Here is a 10,918-nt window from a genome sequence, read left to right as displayed (position 1 = left end):
AAAACTTCCAGAAATAATCAGAAGTTGGAAATATAAAATTAAGATTCAATTTTGTAAATAATTAAGCTACTTTTGACTTTAGTATTAACAAATATTTTAAATAAAGCAGAGGGGAAAGCCTTTTTTTAGAGGGGAAATAATTAGATTGGGAATATCGCGTCATAACCATGAGCGTAGGGGGAAAGTTTTTCCACAATGATAATATTTTTGCACTCAATGTAACATTTTTTAACTATACCAGTTTTTCAATATCAGATATTGCTAAATTGCATATGTTCTGATATGATCAATTGAATAGAATTCTAAAAATACCTTGTAACCAAGCTTCTGCGTGTTACTCTGAAAAACATAAAATATTCTAAAGTAAAAAACATGAGATTTGTGATATTTTACTGCAGTTAATTAGAATATTTGTCAACATCATCACTTATTAGATGAAAAATATACATGAACTAATCTTACATTTCATAAGATAAAGATTAATAGTGCAATACTTGATAAGTATATTAAGTAAATGATTGCGAATGAAGTTTCAGTAAGAAATAAAGGATAAGAATTTTTAACCAGTAAATTTTAATTTTTGCTAATTGTACTATGGTTAAAGGTTGTCAATGTCAGAGACCATCTATGGCAGATGGTATTATTTAGGGCTAATCTGTATCTTGATTTAAACTTATTGTACAATTTTATTGTATATTATTAATTAATTGTATTCATAAAATTGTGAAATCAAAGATTACAATATTTGTTACTGGTCGAAAACAACATCATTGGCGAGTTTCTTATTCTGAATGTTGCAGGAAATTGTAGTTTAAGAAAATGTATACAGATCGAAACGTGTGTTTAAAAAAATGAACACAGCATGAAATGCCATCAAAATAACTGTGAATGCCGTTAAAAAATGGTTTAAGAATAAAAATGCTCTTTTTCAAAGTTAAACCCAAATTTAACAACTAGACAAAGAATTTTGTGCTTACATTATTTACTTTTTTTAAACACTTAGCATAATAATTACGGGGCAAAATCTCGGAGTTCGAGATCGGGGTAGCTGGATATATTACAGATGTAAATTTTTGAATATCTCTTCGCATTCAGAGTTGTAAGCGATTAAGTGCACATAAAAAAATTCAATTTGTACAACGTCAATTTAATACTATTATTAAAAAGTTCTAAGACTCGCGACAACCTTGTTTAGACTACTGTTGATTTTTAATGTCTTTTTAAAAAAGTAATATAAAAAAGTAATAGTAAAAGTAATCGTAAAAGTAAAGTAAGTCAAAAAAGTAATAAAAAGGTAAATGTTTTCAGTAATTTAGTCAATAGATGACGATAATTGATGGCGTCAATAGATATATCATAGCGAATTTATTTTTATACATTAGTTTATTCCCTAAATAATGAACCATTTTTATAAGAGAAGTACGAACGGAATCAAATGTTATGTCCATTTTCTTTAACACGCATTTTGAACTATGATCTTTTCCTCAAACACACATTTCGTATAATACATAAATATGAGGTGTATAGCTAAAAATATGTTTAGTTATAAATATGTATGGCTGGTATGTATAGTTAAAAATATGTATAGCTGGTGAGCTTTGTTTGAAAACCTCACCAGCTATACATATTTATATATTTATTTTGATGTGCTCGGTTGATTCGATTTAAATACTTTAAAAAATTTAAAATAATAATAAGTATTGAAAACATTTTTTACGAAGAAAACTACATTTAGGCTTGATATATAGAGGGGAAATAATCTTTACCTTAACTTTTTGATCTACGATGTAAATTTCTACCTATTCTGGCATAATCGCAATGTATTTACCCCTGCAGAAAAATCATAATATAAAAAATGCGAAATTTAAAAGTACACATGAGCAGTATAAACATTAAAATATATTACGATTTCCTTAGCATTAAAAATAATTTAAAAATATTGTTTCACATTATGAAATGACTTATAAACTTAAGAATCAAACTTTTTTTCAGTGTCTATTTTTCATTCATAAACTGCTTGACAGAACTAAAACATGTATTCTTTTGTAAGTTACAAAAACAATGAAATTTTATATTTTGTATCATGTCAACTCTGATTGAACTTAGTAGATGCATACATTGGTAATTCTATAAAGTAAATATAAAAGGCGATAAGGTCCCTGTTGATGGTGGCTGGCTAGTGATCAATAAATTGGACGTGTAAAATAAAATAATATAAATTGAAAAATCAATTAATGTTGTAAAAATAAACTCCTTTATCAGTTTCATTACACCTCTAAACGATATTTACCGGTTTTCTGGATTAATAAACTTAATATCTGCCTCTTAGTAGACTAAATATTTTTAGACAATTATTAAAAACAACAATACAGAAATTTACACATTAGAACAGACATTTTTTTCCATTAAAACTACTATTACTATTTATAACAAATATTATCCTGCTGCAATATAAATTTTAGTTCTAAACTTATCATTACATAACTTCTAATATTAGATAACGTTTCCGGCGAATATTAAAGTTCTAATATATTCATGTGTGTGTCCTGTGTACAACGTATTGGCAAATGTGGATTCATATTTGAAATTAGTGTATTAGGTAGAACTTTGCGGAAACGTGGTATGCAAACACGATCCAGAGAACACTGATATCCATCTAATTTCCTATTCAGTCAGGCAATATCCGTCTATCATAATGCGCAATAAACTAGTTTTGAAATGATAGGAATTTCCGAGTTCAGACAACATGATATACAAATATATCGATCGCAAAAATTTCTCTAGGAACCGTTCAAAGTAACATTTTCCAGGCGACCTTTTTCTTTCAAGCCATTTTAATCCAGCGTAAAGAACAAAGGAAAAGAATAACACTGAAAAAAAAAATTCAACAAAAGAATCGCGAAGCAAAAGCGAGAACAAAAAAGTTCCAACTGAAATTTCCTCGCCATCGATTGCGTTGACTTTTCTATCTTCACTCACTAGATGGCACTACGGGTAAACCGGTTTTCAGGAAAAGGTGTCGGATTTTCGGTATCCACAAAATGGACCGATACCTTCCATCTCCGTTCCTCTCACTTTATCCGCGAGTTCTCATTTAATGCGGTCGCAGTTAAATGTCTCTTCTCTTGCTCAAACGACCAAGTTGTGACTCGCTGGGCTCTTAGAGAGAGAGACTCGTTAACATAAGAATGCCGTTGTCTTTTTTTTTCTCATAGTGTTTTGCGTCATCAAATAGACTAGGATAGTTTTGGTTCTTTTTTTAAGAGAGATAAATAAGAAAGAGACAAATAAGAAAATAATACTTGGACTAGACAAAAAAAAGAGCAATAACTTGGACTAGCCGATGAGCAGTCTTCTTGAAAAAAAGGTAAGAGTTAGAGGCAAAGCAATAATACATTTTATAGCTACATTAGAACAGTTTTGTAGTTATACGTTCAATATTAAAAAAAAATAGTATCGATATCTTGTAGAAAAAAATAGCCATAAAAAGAGCGAGGAATATCGGACACATATAACATGATTTGGATGATGAAACACTATGATTTTTGGCACAGTGCACAACTAAAATGTAAGCATGAACGTGATTACATTCTTTAATTACAAGCTCTATAATCATCGAGTTCACCAACGACAGGAAACGAATAAGTTTATATTTACGGACAAATATGCAGACAAACGCGTAGCGTCTGAATAACGTATATTATAACAACAATATTTTCTCAAAATGTTTTGAATTCTTTTTTTTTATATACTCAAATCGGATTCTATATAATAAATAAAAAAAATTGAGCACTTTAATTATGTCTAGCTTTTAAGTAATAAGCCTTTTATTAGTTCTAAAAAACTAATTTTGATATTTGTAATAAAATCGTGCGATTTATGCATATTAGATTTATCCATTGCAAACATGCTTAGTAGTTATAGCTCAATAAATGAATAGCACGTTATATGCATAGATACAAGCAGTGTTAGCGTAATAGATAGCTGAAATAATAATGGAACTTTGAATTATTAACGCAAATGGTGAATAATGTGAATGTAAATGATAAAAAATAAAATTATAAATGTTTAAATCTAATAAAAATAGGCTTCTATTATAATTTCGAAAAAAATATTAGAAAATCTGTTTGCAAAGCTCTAACATAAAAAACACGTCGTATTTATAGTTTGTATTTATAACACGTTTTTAAAAACGCTCTCATTTATAGGAAGTAAAATGTTATTTACCTCTCTTTTAAAAAAAATAAACCAAACAAAGAACTTTGCAAGCATTGCTCAGAAAGATTTTCTAGAATTAAAAGGAAGAAAAATTGCATGATGCATGGTAAATGGTTAGCATGATAGATAATTAAAAAAAAAAGATTGATTTGTAAATAAGTTAGTGTATAAATATATAAATCGCATGCTTCCATATATATGACTAAGAGACGATTGAGGAAACTGGTTTAGAATAGCTCCATACGTTGTTCTACATATTTGAATCTTTTTCTTTCAATAATATTTTATATTTACAAGTATTGAAGTATTTTTTCTAACACAAATAACACTAAACAAACAATTCATAAAAACAAAGGAAGACCTATTTTATATAAATTTTTGCATGAATATATATACTATTTTATCTAACTATTTTTCAGAACTATTTTATCAGAATAACTATTTTTCTTATACGATGATACTTTTAACAGCTTTTTCCAGTCTTTCAAAACAATTAATTTAAACAATCTTTTTACTTATTTTAAAAAAATTGCTTTGCTTATTGTTATAATAAAACTTGAAAAAACTGGTGTTTTACTACCATCTTTAATATATAAGACTCAATTGTTAGTAAGTAACTGAGTAAATATATGAAACGCACGTGTCTATAAATATTTCTGAAAAAGACAAAAGAAATTAATTTTCTTTAGTTTTGATATAAACAGACTAAGTATATATTTCGTTTTTATAACAGATTTTCAAATAAGTTATGCTAAAGAGATTGAGAGGTCAATATTCTAGTTCATTTACACTAATTAAAAAACCATTAGTATATTATAGGTACACGGAAAAAAAGTTTTTAGTAAAACTATAGTGCTATATAGTAATGATATTTCTGATAAAAAAAACAACACAATTCTAGTAAATGAAAGAAACAAAAATGCGCTATTTAAACCACCCATTTGGTAATTTTTCCTGTCATATGTTTATGATTTACCTAAAATTCTGTTCTTCAAATTCTGGTTCTTATTTTCTTATTACCACTAAAAGTATTTTCAGGTTCTTATTACCACATACTTAATAAAAAATATAAAACAGAAAATACAAAAATAGAAAATTAAATTTCACAAAATAAGTAGATTTTATGCCATACTTAAAGCTATTATCATAGAAATCGCCAAATGCTACCACGTTTATAAGATTTTATCACATGTTATAAAACCATATTTAACAGATATTATTTTTAAATCTTTATCGAAGTGATGGGTTAAAAGTTCTCCAAGCTGTTTGGTGTTCTCATACAGTCATTAACATGGTGGTAAATTTTACCATATTCTGGAAGTTTTGGCAATATTTTTATCAGTGTACATGTCTATTAAATGTAGTAAAGAACCAATTTTCCCTAGTTTAATCACAGCAAGAAAACAAAACATTTATAAAAAAACTCTGAAGAAACAGTGCTTAAATTTTTTTTATTTAAAATGCACAACCGTTTTGACAATTGCCTGCTGTAAGAAAAATGGTTATTATGATTTGTAATTGGAGGCATCGAATCATTTACTGAGAGATTTATACTAAAATACTTTAAATGTATGCTTCAATAAATATTTTAGAAAAACTAAGAAAATTAATTCGCATTAGATTTAATATAACCTGACTAATCTTTAAGAACTAGTAAACTTCGTTTAAAACTATTTTCCCGCAAGAAGCAGGCAAACATTTTAAATGCTTCAAAATTAAATTCCGGATTGCATAAGAGCATTCTAGTATACATTAATGAAATATCTTATTAAAAATGCGTCACAGTTTCTAAACTTTGTTTCATGACATATTTATTTAATGCGCATTTCATAAGGTATATTTAAAATTCAATGAATGCATTACATTTAAAAATCAATTAAAATTTGCTTCACCTTCAATTATTGCAATAAATTTAAGGCTCTGTTGTATCGCTAATTAAATCTATTAAAATATCAAGGAAATATGGTTCAGAATGGCTTAGACGCTGAACAGTTAAATGTGTAAAATTTACTGAAAAAACATATTTATTGGTTATGAAACAAAGAACCCTAGAAGGAATTAAAGAAAAAATGTTTACATTAACCGTATTGTAGACAATATCAATTTTACAAATGCATAATTTCTCGTATATTATAACAAATATATTATAAGAGTTACAAAAATACATTATAAATATTAAAGCCGATTTTCTGATGATTTTATTAAGATATTATTAGATCAAGGTATTTGTTTTATAAATTAAATATTTATGTTATTTATTTGTTATAAATTATATTATAAACATGTGATATTTATAAAGGAACGTTTAAAATAAAATCTTTACATATATTTTTTTTTTCAAAAAATATTGACGTGAATTTTGAAAAAAATTCACGTCCTGGAGAATGTGAATAAATATTAAATTATTAAAGTACAATAAGCTTCAATACCAAAATTTGCATTAACTAAGATATTTACAAATATTTTCCTGGCGTGCACAGTTTTTCAATTACGCAACATGAAAAAAAAAAAAAGATCATTCGTGCGGACCACAACGACCAATATTGTAAGACAATTGAAAACTTAGTTTGACGTTATGTTTTCCTGTCTATCATTTTAGAAATTTAGCACAGTGAAAAAGTTATTTTTGAACAATGGGCTTATTAGTTTGTAAAACAAATTTCATTGTTGGCATATTGGTTTCAATAAGGATGCAAAAACATTAAAGAAATTTTTTATGTATATATATTCTAAAAAGAGCTTAAGAAAAAAAAAATTCACTTAATTGATATCATTAGAATGAAATTCGGAGACAATTTATATAAAATTTGGAAATTGATTTTCAAATGGGATGAATCATTTTGTTTTATCCGTGTTTTTAAATCCGCCACCACAATAAATTTGAAAATTTACTTAAACTTGTAAAATTTGTATAAATTCTTGTAAGAGACTTCCAAAAATACATCAAAATACATTGTAATTGATGGGTAAAAATGCGTAGATTGACAAATAAAATCATTCGCTTCAGCAATACAAAATGTGAAATATTCTATAAATGCATATATATTTATTCTCCACTCTTTTGGATGCTTAATTGTATTACCTAGTATGATGAAAATGTAAAATCTTGGATATAAACATTTAATACATGTTTAAAATTTTTAAACTCCTGATGCTATGAAAATGCAAATAAAACAGTCAAACAGATAAAATACGAATATAATGCAGACCAAAAGCATTTATGGCAGCATTCATAAAATAATTTTCCAGCAGTTTTCAATTTTCATCCGCAACTTCAAATTTTGCTATTGATTTAACAGGATAGATGAAAACAATAAAATAAATAATTGTTAAAATAAAACCAATTGAAGTCAGTTGAGAAAGACCCATAATGCTTTTAATAATAAGAAGAATAAACTATTCCTATTCCAGTAAATAATTCCGTTCTATTTCTATTTTTGTAAATATTATTTTTATATATTTTTTATGTAGTTTTAAATATTATTATTATTTGATTTTAAGTATTATTATTATTTGATTTTAAGTATTATTATCATTATATTATGGATATTATTATCATTTGATTCCAAATATTATTTTTATTAACATACCTGCTCTAAAATTTATTATTAATTGACAAATAATTTTGCATTATTAATAATTCTACTTCATTTTCATATTCTTATGTCATTTTATTGGTTGGTATCATTTTATTTCGTTACGATTAGCGTATTAATAAAATATGCATACATAAAATCGTAATCATTATATACTTTAAGAATAAATTGATTTTAAGAAAAAAATTGAAAATTGAGAAAACATATGAAGAATGAGAAGTAATCTCGGGATTTGGTGAGGATGGAAACAGGATTGGAAACAGGAGGCGGGATTGGAAACAGGGGGCGGGATTGAAAACAGGATGCGGAACACTTTAGTTTATTAAAGTTTATTTATTTTTTAAAAGTAGATTCATCCGTAAGGTTATGATTAAATATTTAAATAATTTTCGAAACTGAAGATTCATTTTAATAAAAATATTATTATGAAACTATAAATTTAATTTAGCTTTATGAACTCTTAAACGCTTACAAACCTTTTTCTTAGTCTTTAGATTGAAGATAAGAATGAATTTATTTTTTTTAGTAAGAAATTTGTTTCGAAAATTAAACGCTTTACTTCCATCGTTATATTTACGAGTAAAAATTATATTAACTTGGAATAAATTATGCATATTTTACCTTATTTGTAAAATTTTTTGAGAGACTTTTCATACACTTGCATAAAATTTTAGAAAAACTGAAGATATGCTTCGAAAAAATAAATTATCATTTTTAGTGTTTTTTATAAAGAAAATATATATTAATATTTTGCTTGTAATTTAAATTATATGATATCAATTTAATTAATAAGAAAGTTCGAATATGCATATACTTAAGTTTTTGCTAGACTTTCTAACCAATTAATTCCGTAATTAAAAACAAATTATTTAGTTAATTCATGTTATCCACATTAACCTTGTCGTGTCTGTGGACAGTCTACTATATGGTGCCGAGAACGGTCCACACAGTTTCAACTCTGTAAGCAAATGTCCCCCTAGAAGTCCTTTTTGGGATAATCACTAATAATACACTTGTAATACAGCTAATAAAGCAGGATAATTCCACACCCGACTAATACCAACCACAGTACTGACGTAAAATATCCTCAGTTGTATACGGATTGTGGGTTAGAGTCCCCTTGCCATCAGACTAACCGTGGGAGGTTTCCCCTCCATGCAACGCAAATGTGGGTTAGTTGCATCAAAAAGTAACCTACGAAGACTAATTTCTCCCAATTCGTCATACAAGAGTCCCTTTATGTACAGGATTGGGTTCAAAATTACAAGGTTACGGAGTTGAACATTAATAGTCGCAAGCCCAAAATTGGGTCGCTTTTTAACGACATTTATAAAATATAACAAAATATAACAATGCAAGCCGTGGTGACTTAGAGGGTAGAGCACGCACCTTCCAATGAGGTGACCCGAGATCAAATATCAGTGATGGCTTGTTGATACGAATTTTGCAAATGGCTCGCAGCTACCACAGTGCTGACGAAAAATATCCTCAGTGGTAGATATATCATGGATTAGAGTACCCTTACCAGTACGCATATATTTTCTACAATGACATCATCAATGTTTTGTTTATATTAAATGGATTTATGCCAAATTTTTAATTACAGATTCCAAAATTTCAAGACAATTGTGAAACAACTGCAAAACTACATTAAAAAAAAATATGGAATATATTTTCCCATTTGCATATGCATTACATTTTCCAATTTTGAATAATGAATATGCATTTATTATTTATTTATAATATGCTTTGAACATGCTTTGATAATAATGATTTCTTTTTAAAATGCATCATGCTTTTCGATTTAACTAAACAATGCGTTTTACACAGCTAAGAAAACTTAATACCTGAGCACACATTAATGAAAAATCAATTAATTTGTAATTACAATTTAATTCTGTAATTATTGGTAAATCAAAATGTTGGGAAGAATTTTTAAGAAAAATATCTCTACATATTTTCAGAAGTTTTGCTACATTTATAACATGAAAAATTAATGAAAAACAGTTTTAACATTTTATAAGCTCAACTGAAGTTGATTCGCATTAAATAAATAATTAATAATATAAGATAAATAAAAATTAAAAGCAAACTTAAAATATTTGAGAACAGATTTTCTCACCAGTAAATACGCAGGATAGTAAATTCTCCACATGCTTCAAAAAGAATTCCTCTTTTTCAAAGAATATGATCTGTTCTTCTTTAAAAATTGAAACTGAAAAAAAATTCATTGATATATATAAATCTAAAAAGTTCTTCTTTCTGTCTCCTTTTTTGTCTTTCGTCTTTGAAGAAGATGGCTTTCAATTTCTCAAAGTCTTTTCTCAAATTTCAACTCTAAGTGAAGTATTTTTTTTTAGAAAATGGCATTTAATAATTCAATGGGTTTTTCTCATAAAAAACATCTTCACTGGACTGAGTTTATTTATATTGAAGGAAACCACTAACTTTGTGGAGAAAAATTACTTTGAGAAATTTTAGAAGTAAAAATCTAAAACTGACGGGAAAATGTGATTCATTTCTACCAAATTCTCAAAAAGACCAAGAAAATGCAAGAAAAAAAAACTCAAATAAAGCTCTTCTCTTTACTTACATTCACTTTCCACTTAGTTATTTTTTTTCTTCCTTTTTTTTCATTTTGCTAACATTTTCTAAAATATATTTCTTAACATTGTTTTTTGGGATCTTAAATTTTTACAATGACTTTTCTAACAAATTTAGAAGAGGAATTAATTCCCCAGATGATTGTTTCGAGAATTTACAGAGATAAAAATGAAGGAAACCAATTATTTCAAGAGAACTTTCAAACATCACGCATTAATAATTCAGCTAAATAAATGAAATGTCACAATTGTCTGGAAAATAAACATTTGTTCTCCATAAATTTTTAAGTTTGACGCTGAAGATCTTTCAAAAAACATTTTGCCCTCATGAATTCAGTTTTAGAAAAAAAATCTGTTGAGACAGACAATTTCCGCAGTCCTGTTTTTATTTTATCAGAATATATGATTCATTTCTCTGAGGAATGTCACAAAGACAAAATGAATTTGAAAACGAAAATTATAAATTGTAAAAACATATAAGAAAATTTTTTTGTTTATTAT

General features: G+C 26.8%; 1 protein-coding gene across 2 annotated transcripts in view; it reads left to right on the top strand.

Moving 5' to 3' along the window:
- Window positions 1-3,038: 3,038 nt before the first annotated feature.
- LOC107438670 (teneurin-m) overlaps window positions 3,039-10,918 on the top strand; it is a 468,170-nt gene continuing 460,290 nt past the window's right edge. Inside the window, exon 1 of one of the 2 annotated variants that reach the window (XM_043039103.2) lies at window positions 3,039-3,367. The gene's annotated coding sequence lies outside the window, so the exon portion shown is untranslated. The remainder of the gene's footprint in view (window positions 3,368-10,918) is intronic. The other variant, XM_071179700.1, reaches the window with a different exon arrangement.

This window comes from Parasteatoda tepidariorum, chromosome 4, assembly GCF_043381705.1.
Source record: "Parasteatoda tepidariorum isolate YZ-2023 chromosome 4, CAS_Ptep_4.0, whole genome shotgun sequence".
Taxonomy (NCBI): Eukaryota; Metazoa; Arthropoda; class Arachnida; order Araneae; family Theridiidae; genus Parasteatoda; species Parasteatoda tepidariorum.
The sequence above is the reverse complement of the archived record's forward strand: the minus strand, read 5'-3'. Positions and strand labels throughout refer to the sequence as shown.